At 45.3% G+C, this 27,329-nt stretch overlaps 1 protein-coding gene across 1 annotated transcript in view; it reads right to left on the bottom strand.

The window, feature by feature from the left end:
* Positions 1-8,321, bottom strand: part of sano (serrano) — a 939,183-nt gene extending 930,862 nt beyond the window's left edge. Inside the window, exon 1 of the mRNA XM_070103246.1 lies at positions 8,074-8,321. The gene's annotated coding sequence lies outside the window, so the exon portion shown is untranslated. The remainder of the gene's footprint in view (positions 1-8,073) is intronic.
* Between the last annotated feature and the right edge of the window lie 19,008 nt (positions 8,322-27,329).

The raw sequence follows: 27,329 nt of genomic DNA, 5'->3' as shown, positions 1-27,329 counted from the left end.
TGCGAGCACAAAACAATACTCGAATCGCGATACCACAAGTGATTTGAAAAGTACATGATCACCATTGTTGTTCCTTTTGTTCTGAAAGTTTACATAATCCACCCTGTCATTTTCCTAACCTTTACTATATATGCCTTTAGTTAGTTTATTCATGTATACACACACACAGTTACATAGATTATCATACATAACAGCGTATGTGTAGAGAACCTAGGATAACCCAAAAAAGTCAGAGTGACTTATTTCCACTGGTGTCCCTTATGTTCCCCATTCTCCTAATAACAAATCCTATGACATTTTATTAGTCTTATTTATTCCTTACGTTTTGAATGATGGTTCGTCTACGTTCTGCATACTTGCACGTTTTAAATTCTTCATTCTTCCCATACGTAAGCAGACGAAAGTCGCCACTGAATATCTTGCTATTTTCATTAACCCGATGCAAAACATTGATGCATTTGTATTTTTTGTCTCGTCTGCTGTGGCAACTCGTTTTAGTGTCATCCGCAAAAAAAAAAAATGATACGAAGCTGTGGTTAGTGTTCTGGACTATCTGCTATGAGGGTGAGACAGTATTGGTGCTAGCACTGTGCCTTGGGGTACTAGACTTTTACTACTACCACTCTTTGTGATCTATTAGGAGTCTGAATATCTATTCCTCTGTTTTACCTGTAAAATCCACTGAAATCACGAGCTTATACTTCATTGTCGCATCTGGCAAATGACTTTGCAAGATCCGCGTAGATTACGTCAATGTTTTGTTTTCCTTCCAAGGCCTCCGTAATTTTGTCATAGTGATCTAATAATTGTGATAAACAAGATGTACTTGCTCTAAAATCGTAGCAGTATTTTAAAATGTTATTACTGCTACTACGACTACTACTACAATATGAATAATTAGTATTATTATTATAATCATTCCTACTTCCAGAGAAAACACTAATTCCACAGTGATCATACAGCGCTTGGCTAATCAGATTATTTACAACAATTACAGGGAAGCAACAGAATGGCCGTTTGCAAAATTATACTTGAATAATGTTAGAAAACCCGAGTGTGTTCGTACTAGACCAAATTCTCAAGTTGCATCTATGTTAATATTAACTAAGGGAAAGTCTCTCGACGCCTGGAGTTAATGACAACCTCAATCCTTGGTTGTACAAACACTTCAAGCTCTTAATAGTGAGAGTGAATGTGTTAGTGACAATGCAAGATAGAGAGCACCAATGTTATCCATGGTGGAAGCGAGAGTATAATTCTACTAATGACTGTACTCGTTATTAATGTCGAGATAAAATCCAACAGCCAATACAACCAAAACACACACAGGATCCATACATAGCTTCAAGAGGTACAATAAAACTCATGAATAAGAGGAGAGTGACCTCGTAGCGACCAGTGAAGAGGCGGGGCCACTTGTGACTCGACCCCTGCAACCACAAATAGGCGAGTACGTACGTACGTACACACACACACACACACACACACACACACACACACACACACACACACACACACACATTGACAAAATCATAGCTTTAGTTTTCTAATATTTCTGGGGGAAGCACTTAACACGTAGGGGTCATACAGCCCCTGGGTAATAAAAGCCGATCATGTTTAATCCAAGGGAAGTATAGCCCTAATTCCCTGGATCAAGAACCATTCCCCAGCATCAAGGAACCTTTTCAAAACCTCCAGGAAGTGCCAAACCCGTAAGGGTTGACGAATAAGACGCGTATCGGTTTAAGAAAACAGGTGAGCAAACACACAACGTTTCGACTACAAGCACTTCAGGGTCCCAGGGTCGAAACCGTGTTCCAGTAAACCAAAGTTTATACCATACCTGAAACGTTTCGCCAGCACACCCGGTGAACACAACACTGGAGGTAAGTTTTGAGGTGGTAAGTGCAACACTGATCCAGTGTCATCAATGAATGACACTGACTCAATAAATATGGTCATTGTAGGATTATCATCAGTGTCATCAATAAATGACCTTGATTCTCTTAATGACATGACTCTTACTGACCTTGACTCAATTACTCGACTATCATTGCAACATGGTCATGTTCATGGTGGGACGCTATAAACCCAGATGGGTAATAAAACCCCCCGGGGAATTGAAGGTAATTGCTTTGATCAGAGGAAGACAATGGCTAGAGCCCTTCACCATGAAGGTACCTTACAACGGTTGATATACCTCTGATGGGCTTCCAGAGTCTTACTACTTTCTGAACCCAGCCATGGGCCAGGCTCGTCTGGAGCTAGCCTGGTCAACCAGACTGTTGCTGCTGGAGGCCTGCTGCCCCACATATCCATCACAGCCTGGTTGATCTGGCACCTGGTGAAGACGTCCAGTTTCCTCTTGAAGCCTTCTACACTTGTCCCAGCAGTATTTGACATCTGGCAAGAGAATATTGTACCAACGGATGTTGATACAATGCTCTCTTATGGTACCAACAGTGCCCCTGCTTTTTACTGGGTTTACAGCAGGAAATATTACAGAGTTTTACGAGTGATAAACAAAGCTGTAACTGAAATTTTTATTTAGACGTTTCCCCTTTAATCCTGCTGTGCGGGAGAAACTTTGAACCACGCCCCGTGGCCTGGTGGGTAAAGCTCTCGCTTCGCATGGCGAGTGTCTGGGTTCGATTCCCAGCGAAGGTAGAAACACTGGGCGTGTTTCTTTACACCGGTTGTCTATGTTCACCAATCAGTAAAATAGGTACCTGGGTGTTAGTAGACTGGTGTGGGTCGCATCCTGGGACAAAACTGACCTAATTTGCGGGAAATGCTCAGCATAACAAGCGGCTTTCTAGATAGTAGTATGTCACTGATGTCAGCTATGATCTGTATACCTTGTACATGTACTGGTAGAAAAGATATTATTATTAGTTTCCAATTATTCCCATTGTCTATCATCTACTTAAAGCAGCCTATTATGCGGGCAAAACGTTCTCTGAATTAATGTTTCAGATTCTTTTGTGCATCATTAAAGCGCCGACCTTGAAGTAACTAATGGCTGAAGCAATATACAAACCTGGAAGAAAACTGAATGACTGTACAAATCTTGTAAATATCTGAAGTATACCTAAAGGATGTTTTCAGGGGGTCAACACCCCAAGGCCCGATCCCAGACCAACCTCCTGTCTCAAGGTTTGATCAACCAGGCTGTTATTGCTGGCGGCACGCACTCCAAAGTATGAATCCCAGCCCGGCTAGTCAGGAACTGATTTGGAGACCTTGTCAAGTTCCCTCTTGAAGACAGCCAAAAGTTTGTTGGTAATTCCCTTCAAGCATGAAGGATGTTGAAGAGTAGGGGCACCTCTGACAAGTGTCAGACGATGAGTGTCAGTGGCTTCACAGACGTGATGAAGCTCATTTCGTTGGCGAAGCGTTGTTGGTAAATAATATCATAACACTGCACGTGTTTCTACTGTGTAGATAATTTAGATTATTTCTTTCTTCAGTTCTATGGTTGATCAATTTCTCCAGCAAAGTACCTTTTAACGTCTAATATCACATCAGTCTGGATGCAGGTAGCTTACTGTCAACAATTGTAAAGAAAAAAGCACCTTAAGTTGTTTGATAAAACTCTAGTAAAACACTGCAATTTCTCTATTTTGATGTCACCCCATATATACAAATTCTCTGCTGCTTATTTTTCAGCCATGCCTTGATTCACGAGAAAATTTCCTCTAATACCAGGCTGATACCACTTTAATAACAGCCTTTAGTGTGGAACTAAAGAAAGCAATGAAATCCAAGTAGCCGGCATCATATTCTTAGTTATGGTCCACTGCCTCCAATGCTTCACTAAAGTTTGTAAAACTGATCAAACTATGCCCATTAAGATGCCTTTTAAAAATAGTTTGGACAGTTACATAAGTGAGAGTTAGACCTGCCTAGCATGGGACAGTAGGGATGCTTATATTATGTTTAATTTTCAAAATTGAGATCAAGCTGATCAGACGGTAACTCGATGCTAGGGACTTATCTCCTATATTGTAGATAAAAATCACACTGGCTATTTTACACACAAGTCCGATACCCATATGCAGTGATATGCTGAAAAACTAATCAACTTGCATTCTTAAAGAATGCATTCTTTACGAATGCAAGTTCCATCTTGCACTCTTTAAAAACATAAGAACATAAGAACATAAGAAAGGAGGAACACTGCAGGAGGCCTGCTGGCCCATACTAGGCAGGTCCTTTACAATTCATCCCACTAACAAAACATTTGCCCAACTAAAACATTTGCCCAACAACAAAACATTTGCCCAACATAAAACATTTGCCCAACGACAAAACATTTGCCCTTTGATACAACATTGGAGACAATAGTAGTAGTAACTGATGTCAGTTCGTTACCCTTGGTAGGTTGCGGTCGGTCCCCGAGCCTAAAACGGGCATGTGGCTAGACTTTGTACTACAGTGATAATTATATAATTGTCTACTGGCTGATATTACACAATTTGTCTTCCTTAGCTTCACTAAAATTTTCAGTTACTGTGATGTCATTTCAATCTTCTCGTGAAAGATCTATAGGAAATAATTGTTAAAGTGAACATTACTTCATTATAGGAGATAAGTTGGCTAAAATTAGTTTTAAGTGGAGCCAGCCTCTTAATCTTTGTCCTATATTCTTTAAAGAAATAAGCTAGAATGACTGGGGACTTGAACCGTGATCCTGAAAGTAGCAGACCAAGTCTTCTGTGTTTTTTTTTTTTTATTTGTGGTCGTTCATTACGACTCTGGGTTTACAATTTTTTCTGGCCTTTTTATACTTTTTTTTGACCTCGTAATATGAACATACTACTTTAAAAGTACACCCTCTCCTGGTGGGGCCAGGAGCTAAGACTCCTACAACCAAATATATGTAATGCTGTGTAGATAAAGACATGTGTATATTATTATAATCAAAAAGAAGACAGGCATAGTTTCCAGAAACTTACAAGGGAAACTTTTTGCCATAAGCAGCTTCTCATCCCTAAAACAACGAACAAAGAAACAAGTATTTCGTGGCAACAGTGATTTTTAAACACACCAGCAAACCCTAGGATATATTTATAAGAAAATTTTCCGGTCCTGGGACATGATCACTTAACGAAGGTCGAAAATGGTGACATGAAGAATGCAAGTGAGGCTTATTTGAGACGAGAACAAGTAGACAACGAGATCATGTAATTCCTATATTGAGGGAGGTTGAGCTTAGCCTAGTTGAGTATTATTTATGACTGAGACACGTCATGACTACGGTGGTGAGCACTTTCATCTAGGCTGAAGGACTGATTCCCCATATGTATCCAGTTTCAATTCCTCAACTAATCTGTGTATTAAACTGATAAAGCCACTGACTGGGGAAACGTTCACAGAATAAAGATACCCAGATGTTGGATATGTCATTCATCAGAGCTAAATATGTACACAACTTCCTATTCTACGAAATGTTCCAGTCTTATGTTCGTCCATTTAGGGTTAATTAATTGAACTAATTCCCGGTTGTAAATGGTGATTAACAGACATTCAATAAATAAGACTTGTGAAACACTTGGATATCTTCACTGGTGAAACGTTTCGCCTGCATAACAACAATCTTCAGTCTAAAACAGGAGAAAAAAAACTGGAAACAGTAATAAGAGTGAAGTGGTCAGTCCCTCAGCCTTGGTGGGTGGTGGTCAGTCCCTCAAGCAGACAGGCGAGACAGTCCACCAGGATCAAGCAGACAGGCGAGACAGTCCACCAGGATCAAGCAGACAGGCGAGACAGTCCACCAGGATCAAGCAGACAGGCGAGACAGTCCACCAGGATCAAGCAGACAGTCCACCAGGATCAAGCAGACAGGCGAGACAGTCCACCAGGAACAAGCAGACAGGCGAGACAGTCCACCATCACTCTCACACCACCATCACTCGCACACACACCATCACTCGCACACACACCATCACTCGCACACACACCATCACTCGCACACACACACACCATCTCACACACACACACACCATCACACACACACACCATCACTCACACACACCACCATCACTCACACACACCACCATCACTCGCACACACACCACCATCACTCGCACACACACCACCATCACTCGCACACATACCACCATCACTCGCACACATACCACCATCACTCGCACACATACCACCATCACTCGCACACATACCACCATCACTCGCACACATACCACCATCACTCGCACACATACCACCATCACTCGCACACATACCACCATCACTCGCACATACCACCATCACTCGCACACATACCACCATCACTCGCACACACACCACCATCACTCACACACATCACTCACACACACCATCACTCACACACACCATCACTCACACACACCATCACTCACACACACCATCACTCACACACACCATCACTCACACACCATCACTCACACACCATCACTCGCACACACCATCACTCGCACACACCATCACTCGCACACACCATCACTCGCACACACCATCACTCGCACACACCATCACTCGCACACACCATCACTCACACACACTATCACTCACACCATCACTCGCACACATACCACCATCACTCGCACACATACCACCATCACTCGCACACACTATCACTCACACCATCACTCGCACACATACCACCATCACTCGCACACATACCACCATCACTCACACACACTATCACTCACACCATCACTCGCACACATACCACCATCACTCGCACACATACCACCATCACTCGCACACATACCACCATCACTCGCACACATACCACCATCACTCACACCATCACACACACCATCACACACACCATCACTCACACCATCACACACACCATCACACACACCATCACACACACCATCACACACACCATCACTCACACCATCACTCACACCATCACACACACCATCACACACACCATCACACACACCATCACACACACCATCACACACACCATCACACACACCATCACACACACCATCACACACACCATCACTCACACCATCACTCACACCATCACTCACACCATCACACACACCATCACACACACCATCACACACCATCACTCACACCATCACACACACCACCACCATCACATCACACCATCACTCACACCATCACTCAAACCACCATCACTCACACCATCACTCACACCACAATCACTCACACTACCATCACTCTCACCATCACACACACCATCACACACCATCACACACACCATCACACACCATCACACACCATCACACACCATCACACACCATCACACACCATCACACACCATCACACACACCATCACACACCATCACACACACCATCACACACCATCACACACCATCACACACACCATCACACACACCATCACACACCATCACACACCATCACACACACCCACACACCATCACACACACCATCACACACACCATCACCATCACACACACCATCACACACACCATCACACACACCATCACACACACCATCACACACACACCATCACACACACCATCACACACACATCATCACACACCATCACTCACACATCACACACACCATCACACACACCATCACTCACACCATCACACCATCACTCACACCATCACACACACCATCACACACACCATCACACACCATCACTCACACCATCACTCACACCATCACTCACACCATCACACACACCATCACACACACCATCACACACCATCACTCACACCATCACACACATCACACACACCATCACTCACACCATCACACACACCATCACACACACCATCACTCACACCATCACACACACCATCACACACACCATCACTCACACCATCACTCACACCATCACACACACCACTCACACCATCACACACATCACACACATCACACACACCATCACTCACACCATCACTCACACCATCACACACACCATCACACACACCATCACACACACCATCACTCACACCATCACTCACACCATCACTCACACCATCACTCACACCATCACTCACACCATCACACAATAAACCACAGTTACACTCTCATTCTCATCCAAAATTTGTGTTACAACTCAAATTTTTCACTCACCAGGTATGGTTGGCGACACGAATCTTTTTGAAACAAATCTTTTTTCCCCCTGGAATCCACACTAAACACGGCGAGGCGAGAATCAAGCCATTAATTTTTCACTTGCACTATATCTCACGTAACAATCACTGTGTAATTATTCCCGGTAATCCGTGTGCGAGACTTCAGTAAGAGTTCCCCGCGGCGAGAGACAACACAACCTCCCACCACCACGTCTGGAGCAGCACTAACCTTCCGCCCTCACCGCTGTGCCCTCACCGGCTTCTTGCGCAGCCATCATGGCGCACCTCAACCACCACAAACCCTCATTATAACTATATTTCCTCTATTAGCACCCTTACCTACCTAACCCGATAAACATCCCCATAAGCGAAACGTTCCTATGACACTCTTATCCAGTTTCATGAGCGTTTTAATGGAGTTATAGTCTGGCTGCCTCTTCCAGACAGGGTCCACCTTCACTTGTTTTTTCCACCAAAACAAACCCACGTACCCGCACCTTCACTTGTTTTTCCCACCAAAAACTCAGGTACCCGCCACAACAACACTTCTCCCGCTACCTCACACCACCAGTATATACTTTCCCATTACTACAGCACCAATATAGCCGGTCTTACCCATCACAAACAAATACTACCGTTTATATTAATGAATATTCAATTAATACTGGAAGACTGTGGCAATAAAACTGCCCAGACGCAGCCATACTTCTGTAGCCTTCAACTTACACCCTTGTATATACCTCTCTAAACCTATATACCCTTCATATCTACTTCCAATGCGTAGCTTAATGTTTATTAAATATGTTTACTTCTCTAAAACCTGTTTGCTACTGCTCGCTAAATATAAATTCCATATTTACCAAAATCCACTTTTTTTAAGTGATGCGGGCGAACGGTTCTTGATCCACGGAATTGGAATCACGATCCCCTTCCTTGGATCAAATCTAACTGGTTCTTATTTATGATTGTATGTTAGTTTCCAACGTCAGTATAATACGTTTCTTTATTGCCAACGTTTCGCCCACACAGTGAGCTTTATCAAGTCACAAGCGAGCTACCTGGTGAGAGACATGTGCGACAGTTATCTTTATTCCGAAACGTTTCGCCTACACAGTAGGCTTTTTCAGTTGAATACAGATGAGGCAGCAGATGTCAAGACGATGCAATCAGTCCAACATCCTCCAAAACGTAGTTTTAAGGTGGTTAGTCCCACAGTCTGGAGAAGAGTTTTGCTCCATAGTCTGTAGCAGAATTCTTCTCCAGGCTGAGGGACTGACCACCTTAAAACTACGTCTTCAAGGGTGATAAACTGATTACATTGTCTTTACATCTCTGCTGCCTCTGTACTCGACTGAAGAAGCCTACTGTGTAGGCGCAATGTTTCGGAATAAAGGTACCTAACTATTGCACATGTGTCTTACTTATCAGCTTGTCAGTATTGTATACCATTGTTACATTCACAGATCTACCTGAGGAGAGACGACGTGTGTATATATAGCGTGAAAAATTCAGATGAGGAATGTTGAGGCTGATTTCTGGGTAGGCCTGGAGTTTACCTGGAGTGAGTTCCGGTCTGTGACCAGGCCCGGTCTGTGACCAGGCCTCCTGGTGGATCAGAGCCTGATCAACCAGGCTGTTACTGCTGGCTGCACGCAAACCAACGTACGAGCCACAGCCCGGCTAGTCAGGAACCGACTTTAGGTGCTTGTCCAGTGCCAGCTTGAAGACTGCCAGGGGTTTGTTGGTAATCCCCCTTATGTATGCTGGGAGGCAGTTGAACAGTCCCGGGCCCCTGACACTTATTGTATGGTCTCTTAACGTGCTAGTGACACCCCTGCTTTTCATTGGGGGATGTTGCATCGTCTGCCAAGTCTTTTCCTTTCGTAGTGAGTGATTTTCGTGTGCAAGTTCGGTACTAGTCCCTCTAGGATTTTCCAGGTGTATATAATCATGTATCTCTCCCGCCTGCGTTCCAGGAAATACAGGTTTAGGAACCTCAAGCGCTCCCAGTAATTGAGGTGTTTTATCTCCGTTATGCGCGCCGTGAAGGTTCTCTGTACATTTTCTAGGTCAGCAATTTCACCTGCCTTAAAAGGTGCTGTTAGTGTGCAGCAATATTCCAGCCTAGATAGAACAAGTGACCTGAAGAGTGTCATCATGGGCTTGGCCTCCCTAGTTTTGAAGGTTCTCATTATCCATCCTGTCATTTTTCTAGCAGATGCGATTGATACAATGTTATGGTCCTTGAAGGTGAGATCCTCCGACATGATCACTCCCAGGTCTTTGACGTTGGTGTTTCGCTCTATTTTGTGGCCAGAATTTGTTTTGTACTCTGATGAAGATTAATTTCCTCGTGTTTACCATATCTGAGTAATTGAAATTTCTCATCGTTGAACTTCATATTGTTTTCTGCAGCCCACTGAAAGATTTGGTTGATGTCCGCCTGGAGCCTTGCAGTGTCTGCAATGGAGGACACTGTCATGCAGATTCGGGTGTCATCTGCAAAGGAAGACACAGTGCTGGGGCTGACATCCTTGTCTATGTCGGATATGAGGATGAGGAACAAGATGGGAGCGAGTACTGTGCCTTGTGGAACAGAGCTTTTCACCGTAGCTGCCTCGGACTTTACTCTGTTGACGACTACTCTCTGTGTTCTGTTAGTGAGGAAATTATAGATCCATCAACCGACTTTTCCTGTTATTCCTTTAGCACGCATTTTGTGCGCTATTACGCCATGGTCACACTTGAAGAATTGAGACACTTATGCAACACATGGGAATCTTTATTGAAGAAACGTTTCGCCACACAGTGGCTTCATCAGTCCAATACAAAGTAGAAATGGGTAAGGAGAGTAGAAGTATGAGGTAATCAGTCCCTCAACCTGGATTCGATGTGTTCAGTCCATCACTCTTGTAGTAAGTGCAGCATAGGGCCAGAGAGGTGGCTTATATACTGCTGTGAGATGAGTTGAAGCAGGAGGAGGCGGGATCACAGTGGGACCTGCCACTAGTGTAAGTAGGTCGTCGTCCAAAGGTTGGACAAGCGTTGAAGTCTTTGTACCAAGATCCCATGATGTTGCAGTGTCTGACAGATGTGATGAATGGTTTTGAAAACCGACAAGTTGAAGAATTGAGACACTTATGCAACACATGGGAATCTTTATTGAAGAAACGTTTCGCCACACAGTGGCTTCATCAGTCCAATACAAAGTAGAAGTGGGTAAGGAGAGTAGAAGTTTGAGGTAATCAGTCCCTCAACCTGGATTCGATGTGTTCAGTCTTCAACGCTTCAACACTTGCCCAACCTTTGGACGACGACCTACTTACACTAGTGGCAGGTCCCACTGTGATCCCGCCTCCTCCTGCTTCACCTCATCTCACCGCAGTATATAAGCCGCCTCTCTGGCCCTATGCTGCACTTCCTACAAGAGTGATGGGCTGAACACATCGAATCCAGGTTGAGGGACTGATTACCTCATACTTCTACTCTCCTTACCCACTTCTACTTTGTATTGGACTGATGAAGCCACTGTGTGGCGAAACGTTTCTTCAATAAAGATTCCCATGTGTTGCATAAGTGTCTCAATTCTTCAACTTGTCGGTTTTCAAAACCATCCATCACATGGTCACACTTGTCGAAGGCTTTTGCAAAGTCTGTATATATTACATCTGCATTCTTTTTGTCTTCTAGTGCATCTAGGACTTTGTCGTAGTGATCCAATAGTTGAGACAGACAGGAGCGACCTGTTCTAAACCCATGTTGCTCTGGGTTGTGTAACTGATGGGTTTCTAGATGGGTGGTGATCTTGCTTCTTAGGACCCTTTCAAAGATTTTTATGATATGGGATGTTAGTGCTATCGGTCTGTAGTTCTTTGCTGTTGCTTTACTGCCCCCTTTGTGGAATGGGGCTATGTCTGCTGCTTTTAGTAACTGTGGGATGACCCCCGTGTCCATGCTCCCTCTCCATAGGATGGAAAGTTCTTGATGAACACGGAGTTCCATGAATCTGGCCCTGGGGCAGAGTGCATGGGCATGTCATTTATCGCCTGTTCGAAGTCATTTGGCGTCAGGATAACATCGGATAGGCTTGTGTTAACCAAATTCTGTGGCTCTCCCATAAAAAATTCATTTTGATCTTCGACTCTCAGTCTGGTTAGCGGCTTGCTAAAAACTGAGTCATATTGGGACTTGAGTAGCTCACTCATTTCCTTGCTGTCATCTGTGTAGGACCCATCTTGTTTAAGTAGGGGCCCAATACTGGACGTTGTTCTCGCCACACGCCACATGACAGGTTGCAGAAATACATGGCTGAAAAAGTGTTGGAATGCAGATATACCTGCCAAGCATGGGCCAGTAGGCCTACTGCAGTTCTCCTCCTGGCATGATACAAGAGTTGTTAATAAAGTGGCTGTTGGAGTTCAATACAAACAAGTGAAGACAATCGTGGTGAAACGTTATATTTAATAAATGATCTGAGCTGTACACGAGTGTACTTTTCCACAGGTTGTCGGTATCTCCATACCACTGGTACATTGTGTACATTTAAAACCATTTATAATATTTTGACGAGAGTTTGGAGATCAAGGTTTTATGTTCATGGCGAGTTGATGACTTGATCAAGGTCAACGCTGACCTGAACGCTCTCTGATTTAAGACTTGCTTTGGAAACGTAACTTTACCGTAGCTAGATCGTTAGCGCACTCACCTCACACACTGAGGTCCGGAGTTCGAATCTCCGGTACGGCTGCACAACATTAGGAACGTGTTTCCATAAGACACCTGCTGTCCATGTTCACCCATCAGTATAAAATGGGTACCTGGGTGTTAGTAAATTGGTGTGGGTCGTATCCTGGGACAAAACTGGCTTAATTTGCGGGAAATGTTCAACATAACAATGGACTTTCTATATAGTAGTATGTCACTGATGTCAGCTATGGTCTGTATACCTTGTACATGTACTGGTAGAAATAAACATATATTATTATTGTATGGTTTATTATCGTATTTGTCGGCCAAAATATCGAGTGTCTTCAGTCTCGCCCCAGAGGTCGCGTCTAACTTAACGACCCAAAGGCAAGTTGCACTACCTCACCACCTACTGCACACTCCACCACAATGTGTTTCACCAGTCACGCACCCTACCACACTACCTGACCACTCACACACTCCACCACAATGTGCTTGACCAGTCACGCACCCTACCACACTACCTGACCACTCACACACTCCACCACAATGTGTTTCACCAGTCACGCACCCTACCACACTACCTGACCACTCACACACTCCACCACAATGTGCTTGACCAGTCACGCACCCTACCACACTACCTGACCACTCGCACACTCCACCACAATGTACTTGACCAGTCACGCACCCTACCACACTACCTGACCACTCACACACTCCACCACAATGTGCTTGACCAGTCACGCACCCTACCATACTACCTGACCACTCACACACTCCACCACAATGTGTTTCACCAGTCACACACCCTACCACACTACCTGACCACTCACACACTCCACCACAATGTGTTTCACCAGTCACACACCCTACCACACTACCTGACCACTCACACACTCCACCACAATGTGCTTGACCAGTCACGCACCCTACCATACTACCTGACCACTCACACACTCCACCACAATGTGCTTGACCAGTCACGCACCCTACCACACTACCTGACCACTCACACACTCCACCACAATGTGCTTGACCAGTCACGCACCCTACCACACTACCTGACCACTCACACACTCCACCACAATGTGCTTGACCAGTCACGCACCCTACCACACTACCTGACCACTCACACACTCCACCACAATGTGCTTGACCAGTCACACACCCTACCACACTACCTGACCACTCACACACTCCACCGCAATGTACCTGATCACCTACGCACTCCACCACGCCACACGCACAGAAAAGCAAGGTGCGCACTTATCCTTCTACTAAATTCCATGCTTAGCCAGCATGGAATTTAGTAAAAGAATAGCATTACTGATGTAATGATTCACACCACGGAATTCTCCAACACCCAAAACCATCTTAACCATGTACTAGCCTGGTACCAGGTGCTGGAGTTGATTATCTCTGCTGAGAAAACCATGTTAACCATGTACTAGCCTGGTACCAGGTGCTGGAGTTGATTATCTCTGCTGAGAAAACCATGTTAACCATGTACTAGCCTGGTACCAGGTGCTGGAGTTGATTATCTCTGCTGAGAAAACGAAGATACAAGCATTCCTCACTAAGTTAGTCTTAAGTTTGCCCGAAATGCTCTGCATATAAAGGGGCTTTTGGGATGTTTCACCAAATTGTTACACTCCTTGTACAAACATGTATCGTGCTAAAATAAAATTGTTATTGCTATTGTTAATACGGTGGGTTAGGTTCAAGACCTCCACCCTAGAGCAAATATCGCCTTAAAGAGAATCACAGCCTTTTATTTTCACTTGCCACTGTATATAAAAGCCTGAAACACTGTTTCACTATGATTTAATAATTGTGCAATATCACTAGGCCTAAAAGAAAGGATGCAAAAGTGAAAGTAATAAATATTTTTTTTAAATTGCCGAAAACCATCGTAATAGCATGGCAAGCGCTGAGAATACTAATGAAAAGTGCAGTCTTAGCGAAGTGCTCTTAAGCGAGCGCCGTATTACTGAGTATGCCTGTGCTTAACAAGCGTTCTCTGTCCTCATCGACAGAGAGACGCAGTTCACCAGATGCAGCTACATGATGGGTCTCGACTAGACTATGTAACCAGATACAGGTATCTATGCTTTGAGGTCCCACTACTTGGACCTGTTGTAATAAGACCTTGTCGCCGATATAAACAAAGGCTGAGAGCACAGAGTTGTGGTACGTTCTCATCCCAGGTATGGTGGTAATATTAAAATTGAGAAAATTATATTGTTTGCTTATATTAGATCATTGGTTGATTATACTGCACCACTACTTGCTCTTATGTCAGAATGGAAGCTTGGAAGCCTAGAAAAATTGCAGGACGAAACAATGAAGATCATCCTAGTATGCCCTCGTACTGCCAAAATTCTAAATATGCGGGAAGAATTTGATATCCCAAGTATCAGAGATTGTCTCACTAAGAGGAATGTCCTCACTGGTGTTATGCTCAGCCAAACCCATTTAAACCCTTCCACAGACTCCCTCCAAACGTTCTTCTGTGGAATTGTACTGAAAATGAATCAGATACAAGATCTACGTTAAGTAATACAACAGCAACACTTCTCTGCACCATGAAAACCTCCATCTTATTAAATCACAACCGAAGTGTCGTCTTGAGGTTAAGGAGGATGCCTTAAGTTGTACTGAAGCCTTAATTACACAGCACTCTCTTTGTAAAGTAAAAGGACACAAGTGCAACTAATGTGACATTTATTGTGGCAACGTTTCGCTCTCCAGGAGCTTTATCAAGCCATGGCTTGATAAAGCTCCTGGAGAGCGAAACGTTGCCACAATAAATGTCACATTAGTTGCACTTGTGTCCTTTTACTTTACATATTGTCGGTAATTCTACCAACTTTATTACAGCACTCTCTTTCACAAATTATGTATGTTGATGGCACTGTTGAGCAACCCACTGGTGCAGCTGGTAGTGCCGCTCTTGTCACAATGATGGCTCCCATATAATAACTGAAGTACGCATTAACAGTTGGTTTTCTCCTTTCATAGTATACTCCTCGCACTCCATGTATCCAAAGTTGATACCATAATTATAACTGATTCTCTATCTTTCATAAATGCTCTTAACTCCTCGTATATCCATTGTGGCATGATTGTGTCAGAGCCAGACAGCGGAGTCAGAGTGCACCTTCTGTGGATTTCAACTTAATTCGTATTCAAATGCGCGATAGAACTAATGAATTAACAAAGGCATATATCTGCAAGTTGGGAATAGATTACAAACTTAGGTTGTCAACTAGCAGTTTGAGGACAATACGAAAACAACTTCAGTGACTTGAGACTGAGGGAGATTAAGATCAGCTAAACATAAGAACATAAGAATGGAGGAACACTGTAGAAGGCCTACGGGCCCATACAAGACAGGCCCTTATCAAAACTACCACTACCCAAAGCTACCCAAGAATTTACTCCCGTACCCACAGCTAGTCATCTAACATCATACCACTATGTAGGAGACACATCTGTGGTGCATCCAATAACAACATCAGACTCTTGGATATCACTACTACCAATCTTTGACTGAGCTACAATATCTGACGAAGCTTGCACCACCAGTTACTGCATGTTGACATAACCAAGTGTAAAAATTTTTTTTTATATTTTATTTAAAATACACATTACAATAAATAAATAAAGCATACAGTGTCTGATATTTCACCTACAAAAACAATCACATCCTCATAAGCAAAACACTGCAAGTGTTACACTGCCATTAGAAAATTTCCTGTTCACATGACTCGGTACAACACCAACACGAGTGTGAACAACAAGTTGACACAATATTATACCCGACATCAATCACATCATCTCAAGTTACAATAATATGTCAGTACACTGCACACGCCTCATACATGGAAAATTACTTGACACAAAAACAAAGAAAAACTGTGCAAGCAATACTTATTAAAAACAATTCTCAATTACCCCTTCCTAACACCAATATACACATTAAGTACATGTAATAATATATGTTTGAGCAGTACACCCACACCCCCCCAGTACACCCCCCAGTACACCCACACCCCCCCAGTACACCCACACACCCCCAGTACACCCACACACCCCCAGTACACCCACACACCCCCAGTACACCCACACCCCCCCAGTACACCCACACCCCCCCAGTACACCCACACACCCCCAGTACACCCACACCCCCCTAGTACACCCACACACCCCCAGTACACCCACACACCCCAGTACACCCACACCCCCCAGTACACCCACACACCCCCAGTACACCCACACCCCCAGTACACCCACACCCCCCCAGTACACCCCCCCAGTACACCCACACACCCCCAGTACACCCACACCCCCAATACACCCACCCACCCCCAGTACACACCCCCAGTACACCCACTCCCCCCCAGTACACCCACACACCCCCAGTACACCCACACCCCCCTAGTACACCCACACCCCCAGTACACCCACACACCCCCAGTACACCCACACCCCCAGTACACCCACACACCCCCAGTACACCCACACACCCCCAGTACACCCCCCCAGTACACCCCCCCCTAACCCCAGATCATACCATTGTTCAGTGAACACAAACACGAATAACCAACGTAATTGAAACCTGGAATATAATATTTTGTTAACAATACAAAAAAAAAAAATCCTCTTTAGTATAAGAAGCCTAGATGATGCCAACATGACCAATAATATTTAGAAAAAAGGACATAATATTGAACTTAGTATTATGACTATAACTAAAAACCATGAATATAATTATGAATGGCGTCACCCATGAGAACATTTCACATGATATAGTCACGGACTCATATATTACATATACACATATTACAAAAGTTGATACATAGTATCACAAGACTTATGAAAATTAAAATTCACAGGAATTATATCAGTGTCGTACATGTTCATTAACTTACGTGAGATATTAAAAACACCGAATCAATTTATTAAGCCTCCTCGCATACCCATGCCCAATATAGACATTAATGAAAAATATTCAATAATAAATATTTTTGGGTAGTTCACCCCCCCCCATTTACCTCAGATCATCATATTTTTACTTCATATTTTATTCCACTAATTTTACAACAATGCAAATGTGCAAATGTACAAGTAGGAGGAGGAGGCCTGGTCACAGACCGGGCCGCGGGGGCGTTGACCCCCGGAACTCTCTCCAGGTAAACTCCAGGTATGTAGGATCACAGCGCCCACAACCAATTTCATTGAACAGCAATTAAATTTAACATGGGTATAAAATTAACACAGTACTTCTTATAAATTTTCACATGAAGTGTAAATCATCACCAGGTCCATGACATTATATAAACCACCAGAACAGATACCTAAGTCACCAGTACCTGACAGTGAGTGTAATAATTATCCTATACTACCTAAGTCACCACCTGACAGTGAGTGTAATAATTATACTAAGAAAAAAATTATATTTACGACTTACATGTGGAACTAAACTGAAATCAGGGTGACTGACCGAAAAATATGAATTAACCCGCAAGGAACACAACCAGGTCACAAATTGATGCCCACACATACCCACTCACACATCACATACAACACAACCTCTACAACCTTACCACGCCCACCATACATTAAAGGAGACCTGCCCCTTGCCCGCCCCCATGATCCCGGAGGAGTTTCGCCACAGAGGGGTTACGATAACCCACCGAGAAACTGGACTCCCAACGCCTCCCATAGATTAATCTATTCCTACACATTGTTCTATAGAACCTTGCTGCTAACGCTTTTATCCTCAACTGCCCTTTAATCTGCCTCATTCCCCAAGAAACATGCAAATAATCTGCCATAACATACATCAAAGCCCTTCCCACTTCTCGTGATACCCCACTGACATCCATCGACAAGGTCCTAAGAAACGACCAATTCCCCCCCCCCAACAGCCTGATAACACCCGCCAGCCAGACCCTCACCCCCCCAAAGACAGACAAAAATATACCACATGATAGGTGGTTTCCTCCTCCCCACAGAACAAGCATGTTGCCTCCCTCACCAACCCCATTTTATGCAACACATGCTTGGATGCTACTACCCCCATGAGGAAACGGTATACCAACTCCCTGACCCTTGCTGGTATCCTAAGCAGCCTGAAGTCCCTCCATATCACCTGCCAGTTATACATGGGGTACACGGCCACCCCCTGTAAGACACCCCTTCCCCACACCACACCCACCAACGTTTAAACCCTCAAATTTGAAACCTGTCTCACTGTCAACAAGAACCTCAGCAAATCCTCACAATTCCTCAATTCCCTGCCACTCCACCAGTTTCTAGCATCCCTCATCACCCTATCCACCCTAACACCCCCCTTCCCCCACCCTAAGATACCTCTGCTTAATATATAAGGCCATCACCCTAGGCCCCAAAGCCAACAGTCCTAAGCCCCCCCGTTTCACCTCCGTCATAACCACCTCCTTAGACAACCAGGCCCTCCCAAACCCCCACACAAACCTCAGAACCCTCCTCTGTATTTCCTGAATGTCCTGCACCCTCAAAGGGAACACCTCTGCCACACCCCATACCTTACTATACACCAGCGAGTTAATAACCAAAGCCCTCTGCTTTAATGCCACTTCACTAACCCTCAAACCTTTAAGCTTGCCTATAACCCTACTCGTGACTAGTTCAGAGTTGATCCTCCTGCACTCCTGCATCTGCGCCATATACCATATCCCACAAACCCTAAGTCTGTCACTAACTGTCCACCCCATCTCCTCCCCCAATCTCCCGCCAACCCAAGTCCCTACCTCCAACAACCTCGACTTTTCAAGATTAACTTCCATACCCGAAACATCCCCAAAACTCTTAATCACCTCACCCACCCTTCTTAAAGTCCCCCCCACTCATTACTAGAACAGTTGTGTCATCAACATAACCTACAATTCCCCCCATGCGTCCCCCCTCTACCCCCCGCAATTCCTCCTCCACAGCCTCAAAGAAAGGATGCTGCACACATGCAAGGAGCAACTGCGAGAGCAGGCAACCCTGCCTTAAGCTCTGTTCCATCAGCACCGGCTCCCCCAGCCTTCCATTAACCTGCACCCTCATGACTGCCCCCTCATATAGAGTGCGCACCCATCTCACTAGCCCCCCTCCAAAACCTAACTTCTCCAAACAGACCCATAAAAATTCCCTCTTCACACAGTCATAAGCCTGAGCCCAATCCAAACCAAGGATGCTCCCTCCCGGGCAGTTCTCTATAAAATCCCTTATCCCACTGTGTCCATTCTTCATGCTTCGTCCCGGTATCCCATACTGACCCCTATGTATGACATCCCCAATTACCTTCTTTAATCTGTTACCCAATATCTTTGCAAAAATTTTATAATCTGAACACATTAATGACAACGGACGATAATCACTCAAATCCTTCCCCTCCCTTCCCTTCGGCACCAAGACAACAACCCCAGTTCTCTGTGTTCCCCCCATCCTACCACTGCTCAACATATAATTCAGAACTGCCACTAGGCACTCCCTCAGACTCTCCCAATGTGCTCTATAAAAATCATTAGATAAACCATCTATTCCCGGTGACTCCCCCTGACTCAACCCATTCACCACCTCCTCCACCTCTGCCTCCTTAATGCTGCCCTCCAACATGTCCCGGTCCCCATGCCCCAAACCCAGATGAGCCCTGATAACTCCAAATGAATCCAACCCAACAACCCCTTCCCTCCTCTTCCATTTCTCCTGAAACCAATAATCTGCATACCTACTGATACTGTCTGTATCAGACCCTGCACATAACGCCCCCCCTCTTCCCCACCACCAAATGTGCCACAGTAGTCCTCAACTGTCTGTCCTTGAATTTCCTTAGTACATACCTGGATGGCCTATCACCTTTTAAGACGTCCTCCAAGCCTGCCCTGACCCTGAGTGCAACAAACTGTTCGTTATGAATCTCCACTAAACGACTTCTAAGTTCCCCCATAACACCACTCACACCTTTCCTACCCCCCCATAACAATCATTCAACTGCCCCTCTAAGTAATTCTGCAATCCAAACCGCCAGCATGCCCGTTCCCTGCCACGCACCTTGAAAAATCCTGCAATCTCCACCTTTGCATACAACTCCCACCAATCTAGCAAATTCACATCCTCATCCCTAGCCTCCCAAAAACCTTTCCACCAGTCCTGAAAGGACAAACCTAGACCCTCCTCCTGTAAAAGCCGCACATTCAATTTCCAATAACTCGGAAATATACGCGGAATACCATCTACCCTAAGGTCAGCCATCACTGCCCTGTGATCAGACAAACCCACGTCAATAGTTCTAACCCTCTCCACACCTATCCCCTGCCTAACATAAATCCTATCCAACCTTGCTTCATAACTCCCCTGCACATAGGTTTGGTTCACCTGATACCCCCCCCCTGCCGATCACATCAACCACCCCCACATCTCGTAAAGCATCCCTTAAAACACTCAACACACACCCCGCACCCCCAGGTATCACATCTCCATGCCTAATCACACAATTCCAATCTCCTCCAACTATCGAAATAGCAGGTAAACCCCTTAGATAGTAGAACAAAACGTCCCTAACAAAGTCTGCTTTTACCCTCATATTACTAATTGCAGGCATATAAACCCCCACAAAACACCCTACTCTCCCCACAATACCCATCCACCCGAGCAACCCTCCCCCCTCCCCCCACCTCCCAACCCCATGACGCGCAATGGGCTGGTCTCCTTTACCAAAACAGCCACTCCTCCCTTAAAATGCAAAGCCAAACTTACAAACATCTTATATCCCCTCAATTGCAACTCACAACCTGACCTATGGTTATGCTCTTGCAAGAAACAAACGTCCACGTCATACCATCTCAAGAACCACTCCAACCATACCCTTTTGACTTCATTCTTGAGACCATTAACGTTTAGAGTCACACACCTGAATGTTCAAGGAAAGGTGGCTTACCTCTGTGCCGCTGTGGTTTGCTCACACTCCCTTTTAAGCTGCTCACACTCTCCTTACCATTCTTCTTAATCATACCCCCACCCCCCCTGACCCTCCCCACCCAATTTCCCCTGTGCACCCCCCCCTGTAGTGGTCTTCCGTACCACATCTGCCCATGCCTTCTTACCTGGTCTCTGCCCAGGTGTCAATACTTCATCCAATTCAGACGACCCCGCAGGCCGCTTCCTAGAGCTACCACCCAAACTCATCTCTTCCTCAGGTACATCCTCCCGATGTACCTCAGCTACCACAACTGTTTCCTGGCCTCGCTCATCCAATACTTCCACCTTCTCACGCAGCCCTTCCATCTGCTGCACATCACTGGACCTTCCCTCCAGGTCCTCTCCAGCCAAAGCGTCCTCCAAGAAATTCTGAACACACAGACTCCAATAACATCTCCTGCGTCGACGTTGCCCCTTCCTTCACCGCCACAGGCCTTGGTGGAGCCTCACTAGCCTCCTCCAGGAGTGTGACACACGTCCCCCAACAGGTCCTCCTCCTTCTCCACCTCCTCACTCCAGAGAGCCGTCCCATTCCTCGCCGTCACCACTGTACTCAACTGTCGGTCGTCCTCCAAAAGGGTTGGCACACCTGGGGCAGCTCTACGTACACATTGCGCCGCCATGTGCTCGTACGAGTCACAAAGACGGCACGTCCTCCTTTGCCCCACGTAATGCACATAGACCTGAGTTCTGTTTCCAGTCAACAGAACATATGAAGGTATAGGCCTCTTCAATGTCATCTTGAGGGTGTAGGAACCTTCCGGGAGGCCTTCATATGGGCCATCCCTCCATACCCCTCCTCGAGCCTCATGAACGACACCGTAGTTGCTGAAGACGTCCTCTATTCCAAACTTCGTCGCCTCAAACGGTACATTCCTTACCCGAACCCATGTGTAGTATGTAGATACATCATGCATACACACCTCCACTGTCGAGTTAAGGCATATCCGTCATTCCTGGTACTCAGCCACCACACTACTGTAGAAACTGGACCTCGTAAACGTCACGAAGACTCTTCTCAACCCATTGAGGGCAACACCATACAGCTCCTCATTAGGGATGCCGTAGAGATCCCTAATAATAGCTGGAAGGAGCACATTCATCGTAGCAGTGCTTAATGATCCCTGTATCAGCTCGATGCACACAGTGTTAACCCTCCTGCCGGCACGATCCGCCATCTTGGAACATTGAAAACTGCGCAGAAACCATTAGGAGCTACTGCGCAGCCTGTCCGCACGGCCCGGAAGCGATGTGGACAATGACAAGTGTAAACTTTGCCAGGAGGACATCTGTCGCACCTGCGTCATCAGGCGCAGGTGTGCGATAAAATAATGAACTCGGAGACAACTCACTCAGAAATGTTTGAAAATATCAAAGAAATTTATCCACAGTGGTATATTACCAACCATTCTGGAAAAATACCCTGACTTTAGTGTAAATAACTTATAACCACTTAAACTTGTTTATACTTTACCATACCTTGATAAAATAATTTAAGCAATTCGAAAAGACTTGCAATACACTATAATACTTTTTGATTGAATTCATATCTGTATTACCAACTTATTACGACTATAACCAGATCAAAAACTAGTAAGTAGTTCACTACCACTCTAACTTGTCCCACTAGCATTACAGTGGGAACCAGTTCCTGAATAATAATAATAATATCTTTATTTACTACCAATACATGTACAAGGTATACAGACCATAGTTGACATCAGTGACATACTACTATATAGAAAGTCGCTTGTTATGTTGAGCATTTCCCGCAAATTAGGTCAGTTTTGTCCCAGGATGCGACCCACACCAGTCCACTAACACCCAGGATGTGACCCACACCAGTCCACTAACACCCAGGATGTGACCCACACCAGTCCACTAACACCCAGGATGTGACCCACACCAGTCCACTAACACCCAGGATGTGACCCACACCAATCCACTAACACCCAGGATGTGACCCACACCAGTCCACTAACACCCAGGATGTGACCCACACCAGTCCACTAACACCCAGGATGTGACCCACACCAGTCCACTAACACCCAGGATGTGACCCACACCAGTCCACTAACACCCAGGATGTGACCCACACCAGTCCACTAACACCCAGGATGTGACCCACACCAGTCCACTAACACCCAGGATGTGACCCACACCAGTCCACTAACACCCAGGATGTGACCCACACCAGTCCACTAACACCCAGGATGTGACCCACACCAGTCCACTAACACCCAGGATGTGACCCACACCAGTCCACTAAAACCCAGGATGTGACCCACACCAGTCCACTAACACCCAGGATGTGACCCACACCAGTCCACTAACACCCAGGATGTGACCCACACCAGTCCACTAACACCCAGAATGTGACCCACACCAGTCCACTAACACCCAGGATGTGACCCACACCAGTCCACTAACACCCAGGATGCGACCCACACCAGTCTACTAACACCCAGGTACCTATTTTACTGATGAGTGAACATGGTATACAGTGGTATACAGTACCGACATGATGAAGAATTAAGACACATGTGAAACATCTGGGTATCTTTACTTATAGATGTTTCGCCATCCAGTGGCTATATCAATACAATACAAAGATATAATGTGAAGACTGTAGAAGTATATACAAAAGATGAGGTAATCAGTCCCTCAGTCTTGTAGTTGGTGAAGAACACCGTAGTCTTGAAGATATCCACATGTTGCAGATATATCTAATTCTTCGTCTTGCCGATCTTGTAGAAATAACTGAGACAGTGGTGCACAGGTGCACGCCATGTTATGTCTCCGTCTCCAAACACACTTTCTTGCCTGCTGTCTGTGCTTACTGTACAGAAACAGAAGACTAACTTCCATGCACTTATTGCTTGCTGCTGACGGAGGTCACTGCTGACGGAGGTCACTGCTGACGGAGGTCACTGCTGACGGAGGTCACTGCTGCCTGATAGACACAAATTCCAGCTAATCTCACTTAAATCTTCAACAAGCATTTTAAATGGTCAGATTTGTGTCACAAATCTGAATTTTAATAATAACTAGAAGAAATCAGAATTTGACTTGTTATTGAGAGCGAGGGATACCAGGAGGTATCCCCCAGTAGTATATACACAACACTCCCAGGCTCGTATTTATCCTAAGTGGTATATACACAACACTCCCCAGGCTGGAGGTATCCCCAGTGATATATACACAACACTCCCCAGGCTGGAGGTATCCCCAGTGATATATACACAACACTCCCCAGGCTGGAGGTATCCCCAGTAATATATACACAACACTCCCCAGGCTGGAAGTATCCCCAGTGATATATACACAACACTCCCCAGGCTGGAGGTATCCCCAGTGATATATACACAACACTCCCCAGGCTGGAGGTATCCCCAGTAATATATACACAACACTCCCCAGGCTGGAAGTATCCCCAGTGATATATACACAACACTCCCCAGGCTGGAGGTATCCCCAGTGATATATACACAACACTCCCCAGGCTGGAGGTATCCCCAGTGATATATACACAACACTCCCCAGGCTGGAAGTATCCCCAGTGATATATACACAACACTCCCCAGGCTGGAAGTATCCCCAGTGATATATACACAACACTCCCCAGGCTGGAGGTATCCCCAGTGATATATACACAACACTCCCCAGGCTGGAGGTATCCCCAGTGATATACACAACACTCCCCAGGCTGGAGGTATCCCCAGTGATATACACAACACTCCCCAGGCTGGAAGTATCCCCAGTGATATATACACAACACTCCCCAGGCTGGAGGTATCCCCAGTGATATACACAACACTCCTCAGGCTGGAGGTATCCCCAGTGATATACACAACACTCCCCAGGCTGGAAGTATCCCCAGTGATATATACACAACACTCCCCAGGCTGGAGGTATCCCCAGTGATATACACAACACTCCCCAGGCTGGAGGTATCCCCAGTGATATACACAACACTCCCCAGGCTGGAAGTATCCCCAGTGATATATACACAACACTCCCCAGGCTGGAGGTATCCCCAGTGATATATACAACACTCCCCAGGCTGGAGGTATCCCCAGTGATATACACAACACTCCCCAGGCTGGTAGCATCCTCAGTGGTATACACAACACTCCCCAGGCTGGAGGTATCCCCAGTGATATACACAACACTCCCCAGGCTGGAGGTATCCCCAGTGATATACACAACACTCCCCAGGCTGGAGGTATCCCCAGTGATATATACACAACACTCCCCAGGCTGGAGGTATCCCCAGTGATATATACAACACTCCCCAGGCTGGAGGTATCCCCAGTGATATACACAACACTCCCCAGGCTGGTAGCATCCTCAGTGGTATACACAACACTCCCCAGGCTGGAGGTATCCCCAGTGATATATACACAACACTCCCCAGGCTGGAGGTATCCCCAGTGATATATACACAACACTCCCCAGGCTGGAGGTATCCCCAGTGATATACACAACACTCCCCAGGCTGGAGGTATCCCCAGTGATATATACACAACACTCCCCAGGCTGGAGGTATCCCCAGTGATATATACACAACACTCCCCAGGCTGGAGGTATCCCCAGTGATATATACACAACACTCCCCAGGCTGGAGGTATCCCCAGTGATATATACACAACACTCCCCAGGCTGGAGGTATCCCCAGTGATATATACACAACACTCCCCAGGCTGGAGGTATCCCCAGTGATATATACACAACACTCCCCAGGCTGGTAGCATCCTCAGTGGTATACACAACACTCCCAGGCTGATAGTTATCTCCAAGTCAAAACGATGAGCATATTTCGCTAAATCTAGTGACCCTGTTCACCTTCACCTTGCATTAAGTAGGTACTACCTGGGTATCAGTCAATTGTTGTGGGTGGCATCCTGGGGCAGAGGATTAATGGATCATAATGAATATAACGAACAATTTGGTTGAAGAAATTAGTTTATATTACTATAATAATAATAATAATAATAATAATAATAATAATAATTATTATTATTATTATTATTATTATTATTATTATTATTATTATTATTATTATTATTATTATTATTATTATCATCATCATCATCATCATCAGTGGACTGTGGCTAAGGAAATAACAGTAGACAGCGGTGTGCCTCGACCATTTCCTCTTGCAGACATACCTGAGGGACGGGACGGGAGGCTGGTGTACCTGACAGGTAACCTGAGGGACGGGACGGGAGGCTGGTGTACCTGACAGGTAACCTGAGGGACGGGACGGGAGGCTGGTGTACCTGACAAGTAAGACAGGCAGTTTTCTTTCAGTTCCTCAGTTTGAAGCCAATGTGTTCAGTCCATCAGTTAGACTCCAGACTGATTACTTCAAACTCCCTCTGATTTTCAACCATTCTTCTCTGTAATGGACGGAGGAAGCCACTGGATGGTGAAACGTTTCCTAAATGGATTAGTACCAAATTTGCACAGGAGCATCACTCCCTACGAAAGCAAAACATTTTTGCAAGAGATGCAATATTCCCCCAATGAAAAGCAGGGGCTCCACGAGTA

Source organism: Cherax quadricarinatus, chromosome 85, assembly GCF_038502225.1.
Source record: "Cherax quadricarinatus isolate ZL_2023a chromosome 85, ASM3850222v1, whole genome shotgun sequence".
NCBI lineage: Eukaryota > Metazoa > Arthropoda > Malacostraca > Decapoda > Parastacidae > Cherax > Cherax quadricarinatus.
Note: the sequence above shows the minus strand (reverse complement) of the source record. Positions and strands in the feature narration are given on the sequence as shown.